The sequence below is a fragment of the Ranitomeya variabilis genome, chromosome 1, assembly GCF_051348905.1.
Source record: "Ranitomeya variabilis isolate aRanVar5 chromosome 1, aRanVar5.hap1, whole genome shotgun sequence".
Lineage (NCBI taxonomy): Eukaryota > Metazoa > Chordata > Amphibia > Anura > Dendrobatidae > Ranitomeya > Ranitomeya variabilis.
In genome coordinates, this window is record NC_135232.1 from 441,905,258 (window position 1) to 441,911,257 (window position 6,000).

The window sequence follows — 6,000 nt, forward strand, 5'->3', positions numbered from 1 at the left end:
TGCAGGACCCAACAAGATTTTAATTTTAACCAATAAGCCAGAGTATCAAATATTTGGGTTGTAAGTCTCAATTTGGTGGTAGTGATCACAAAATATCGGTAATAAGTTTTCACTTATCCTTTAGGCCTCATTCTGATGTTTTTGTTTAAACACGTGCGTGAAAAAATGGTAACGGTCTCGTCAGTGTTTTGGATCAGTGCGTCATCAGTATATGTGTTATGACCCCAATGGCAGAGGGTCTCAGAAATAATTAGTAAGTCTGCAAACACAAAAAACCAGCTCATAGGGCAGTGGTAACTGAGCTGATCATATATCTAATCCTAGCACCACAAATAGCAGCAGCCGGGGAACGTGCCTACGTTGGTTCTAGACGTCTCGCGCCAGCCGGAGAACTAACTAACCCTAGAAGGGAAAAGAAAGACCTTTCTTGCCTCCAGAGAAAAGACCCCAAAAGTTGGATACAAGCCCCCAACAAATAATAACGGTGAGGTAAGAGGAAAAGACAAACGTAAGAATGAGCTAGGTATTTAGCAAAGAGAGGCCCACTAGCTAATAGCAGAATATAGTAAGATGACTTATATGGTCAGCAAAAACCCTATCAAAATATCCACGCTGGATATTCAAGAACCCCCGAACCGTCTAACGGCCCGGGGGGAGAACACCAGCCCCCTAGAGCTTCCAGCAAAGTCAGGAATCACATTTAGTACAAGCTGGACCAAAAATAAGAGCAAAGCAAATAACCAAAAAACAAAGAAGCAGGACTTAGCTTAATTTTGCACGAACAAGGAGCAGCAGACAGGAGCAAACAGAAAGGATCTGATTACAACGATGCCAGGCACTGGACTAAGGATCCAGGAAGTTTATATAGCAACACCCCTGGACTAACGACCCAGGTGGGTGCCAAACTGAGGAAAGACAATCCCAGAGTCATATCACTAGTAACCACAAGAGGGAGCCAAAAAGTCTAATTCACAACAGTACCCCCCCCTTAAGGAGGGGTCACCGAACCCTCACCAAGACCACCAGGGCGATCAGGATGAGCAGCGTGAAAGGCACAAACTAAATCGGCCGCATGCACATCAGAAGCAACCACCCAGGAATTATCCTCCTGACCATAGCCCTTCCACTTGACCAGATACTGAAGCCTCCGTCTGGAGAGACGAGAATCCAAGATCTTCTCCACCACGTACTCCAACTCGCCCTCAACCAACACCGGAGCAGGAGGCTCAACAGAAGGAACCACAGGTACAACGTACCGCCGCAACAAAGACCTATGGAACACGTTGTGAATGGCAAACGACACCGGAAGATCCAAGCGAAAGGACACAGGATTAAGGATTTCCAATATCTTGTAAGGACCGATGAAGCGAGGCTTAAATTTAGGAGAGGAGACCTTCATAGGAACAAATCGAGAAGACAGCCATACCAAATCCCCAACACGAAGTCGGGGACCCACACCGCGGCGGCGGTTGGCAAAACGCTGAGCCTTCTCCTGTGACAACTTTAAGTTGTCCACCACATGATTCCAGATCTGCTGCAACCTATCCACCACAGAATCTACCCCAGGACAGTCAGAAGGCTCCACATGTCCCGAGGAAAAACGAGGATGGAAACCAGAGTTGCAGAAAAATGGCGAAACCAAAGTAGCGGAACTAGCCCGATTATTAAGGGCAAACTCAGCCAACGGCAAGAAGGTCACCCAATCATCCTGATCTGCCGAAACAAAACACCTCAAATAAGCCTCCAGAGTCTGATTAGTTCGCTCCATTTGTCCATTAGTCTGAGGATGAAAGGCAGACGAAAACGACAAATCAATGCCCATCCTAGCACAAAAGGATCGCCAGAACCTGGAAACAAACTGGGATCCTCTGTCAGACACAATATTCTAAGGAATGCCGTGTAAACGAACCACATTCTGAAAGAACACAGGAACCAGATCGGAAGAGGAAGGCAGCTTAGGCAAAGGCACCAAATGGACCATTTTAGAAAAGCGATCACATACCACCCAGATGACAGACATGCCCTGAGACACCGGGAGATCTGAAATGAAATCCATGGAAATGTGTGTCCAAGGCCTCTTTGGGACAGGCAAGGGCAAGAGCAACCCGCTGGCACGAGAACAGCAAGGCTTAGCTCGAGCACAAGTCCCACAGGACTGCACAAATGACCGCACATCCCGTGACAAGGAAGGCCACCAAAAGGACCTAGCCACCAGATCTCTGGTGCCAAAAATTCCCGGATGCCCTGCCAACACCGAGGAATGAACCTCGGAAATGACTCTGCTGGTCCACTTATCAGGAACAAACAGTCTGTCAGGTGGACAAGAGTCAGGTCTACCAGCCTGAAATCTCTGCAACACACGTCGCAAATCAGGAGAAATGGCCGACAAGATAACTCCCTCTTTAAGAATACCAACTGGTTCTGTGACTCCAGGACAGTCAGGCACAAAGCTCCTTGAAAGAGCATCAGCCTTCACATTCTTTGAACCTGGTAAATACGAGACCACAAAGTCAAAACGGGAGAAAAACAATGACCAGCGGGCCTGTCTAGGATTCAGGCGTTTAGCAGACTCGAGATACATCAAATTTTTGTGATCAGTCAAGACCACCACACGATGCTTAGCACCCTCGAGCCAATGACGCCACTCCTCAAATGCCCACTTCATGGCCAGCAGCTCCCGATTGCCAACATCATAATTCCGCTCAGCAGGCGAAAACTTCCTAGAGAAGAAAGCACATGGTCTCATTACCGAGCAACCAGGGCCTCTCTGCGACAAAACGGCCCCTGCCCCAATCTCAGAAGCATCCACTTCGACCTGAAAGGGAAGTGAGACATCAGGCTGGCACAAAACAGGCGCCGAAGTAAACCGGCGCTTCAACTCTTGGAACGCCTCCATGGCTGCAGGAGCCCAGTTAGCAACATCAGAACCTTTCTTGGTCATATCCGTCAAAGGTTTAACAACGCTAGAAAAATTAGCGATAAAACGACGGTAGAAGTTAGCAAAACCCAAGAACTTCTGAAGACTCTTAACTGACGTGGGTTGAGTCCAATCATGAATAGCTCGGACCTTGACTGGGTCCATCTCCACAGCAGAAGGGGAAAAAATAAACCCCAAAAAGGGAACCTTCTGTACTCCAAAGAGACACTTTGAGCCCTTAACAAACAAAGCATTCTCACGCAAAACCTGAAACACCATCCTGACCTGCTCCACATGTGAGTCCCAATCTTCAGAGAAAACCAGAATATCATCCAGATAAACAATCATAAATTTATCCAGATACTTCCGGAAAATATCATGCATAAAGGACTGAAACACTGAGGGAGCATTAGAGAGCCCAAAAGGCATCACCAAGTACTCAAAATGACCTTCGGGCGTATTAAATGCTGTCTTCCATTCATCTCCTTGCTTAATGCGCACAAGGTTGTACGCACCACGAAGATCTATCTTGGTGAACCACTTAGCACCTTTAATCCGGGCAAACAAGTCCGACAACAGAGGCAAAGGATACTGAAATTTAACAGTGATTTTATTCAGAAGCCGATAGTCAATACAAGGTCTCAAAGATCCGTCCTTCTTGGCCACAAAAAAGAATCCCGCACCAAGAGGGGAAGACGATGGACGGATATGCCCCTTCTCCAGAGACTCCTTGATATACGAACGCATTGCGGCATGCTCAGGTACAGACGGATTAAATAGTCTTCCCTTAGGAAATTTACTACCTGGAATCAAATCTATGGCGCAGTCACAGTCCCTATGAGGAGGCAGAGCACTGGACCTGGACTCGCTGAATACATCCTGATAATCAGACAAATACTCAGGAACTTCCGAAGGAGTAGAGGAAGCAATAGACACCGGCGGGGAATCAGCATGAATTCCCTGACAGCCCCAACTTGACACAGACATTGCCTTCCAATCCAAGACTGGATTGTGGGTCTGTAACCATGGCAGACCCAAAACGACCAAATCATGCATTTTATGCAGAACAAGAAAACGAATCACCTCCCGATGTTCAGGAGTCATGCACATGGTTACCTGCGTCCAAAACTGCGGTTTATTTTCCGCCAATGGCGTAGCATCAATACCTCTAAGAGGAATAGGATTTACCAACGGTTCAAGAACAAAACCACAGCGCTTGGCAAATGACAGATCCATAAGACTCAGGGCAGCACCTGAATCCACAAACGCCATAACAGGGTAAGAAGACAATGAGCAAATTAAAGTCACAGACAAAATAAATTTAGGTTGCAAATTACCAATGGCGACAGGACTAACAACCCTTGTTAGGCGTTTAGAGCATGCTGATATAACATGTGTAGAATCACCACAGTAAAAACACAACCCATTCTGACGTCTATGATTTTTCCGCTCATTTCTAGTCTGAATTCTTTCACATTGCATTAAATCAGGTGTTTGTTCAGACAACACCACCAGAGGATTAGCGGTTTTGCGCTCCCGCAAACGCCGGTCAATTTGAATAGCCAGCGCCATGGAATCATTCAGACTTGTAGGAATGGGGAAACCCACCATCACATTCTTAATGGCTTCAGAAAGGCCATTTCTGAAATTTGCGGCCAGAGCACACTCATTCCACTGAGTAAGCACGGACCATTTCCGAAATTTTTGGCAATACACTTCAGCTTCATCCTGGCCCTGAGAAATAGCCAGCAAGGCTTTTTCTGCCTGAACTTCAAGATTGGGTTCCTCGTAAAGCAATCCAAGCGCCAGAAAAAACGCATCAATATTTGCCAATGCTGGATCCCCTGGCGCTAGCAAGAAAGCCCAATCCTGAGGGTCGCCCCGTAAAAAAGAGATAACAATTTTGACTTGCTGAGCTGAATCTCCAGATGAACGGGGTCTCAAAGATAGAAACAATTTACAATTATTCCTGAAATTCCTAAACTTAAATCGGTCTCCAGAAAACAGTTCAGGAATAGGTATTTTAGGTTCAGACATTGGACTACTGGTAACAAAATCTTGTATGCCCTGCACACGAGCAGCAAGCTGGTCTACACTTGTAATCAAGGTCTGGACATTCATGTCTGCAGCAAGCACAAGCCACTCAGAGGTAAAGGGGAGGAAGAGAGGAAAAAAACAAAAACTCAGAATTTCCTTTCTTATTATCCCACTTCTGCAATGCATTAAACATTCAATGTAGGCCTGGCATACTGTTATGACCCCAATGGCAGAGGGTCTCAGAAATAATTAGTGAGTCTGCAAACACAAAAAACCAGCTCATAGGGCAGTGGTAACTGAGCTGATCATATATCTAATCCTAGCACCACAAATAGCAGCAGCCGGGGAACGTGCCTACGTTGGTTCTAGACGTCTCGCACCAGCCGGAGAACTAACTAACCCTAGAAGGGAAAAGAAAGACCTTTCTTGCCTCCAGAGAAAAGACCCCAAAAGTTGGATACAAGCCCCCAACAAATAATAACGGTGAGGTAAGAGGAAAAGACAAACGTAAGAATGAGCTAGGTATTTAGCAAAGAGAGGCCCACTAGCTAATAGCAGAATATAGTAAGATGACTTATATGGTCAGCAAAAACCCTATCAAAATATCCACGCTGGATATTCAAGAACCCCCGAACCGTCTAACGGCCCGGGGGGAGAACACCAGCCCCCTAGAGCTTCCAGCAAAGTCAGGAATCACATTTAGTACAAGCTGGACCAAAAATAAGAGCAAAGCAAATAACCAAAAAACAAAGAAGCAGGACTTAGCTTAATTTTGCACGAACAAGGAGCAGCAGACAGGAGCAAACAGAAAGGATCTGATTACAACGATGCCAGGCACTGGACTAAGGATCCAGGAAGTTTATATAGCAACACCCCTGGACTAACGACCCAGGTGGGTGCCAAACTGAGGAAAGACAATCCCAGAGTCATATCACTAGTAACCACAAGAGGGAGCCAAAAAGTCTAATTCACAACATATATGGTCCGCTTTCTCAGGGCTGCCACTAGGAATTTCAGGGCCCCATACTGGCAAAATTTTCGGGGCC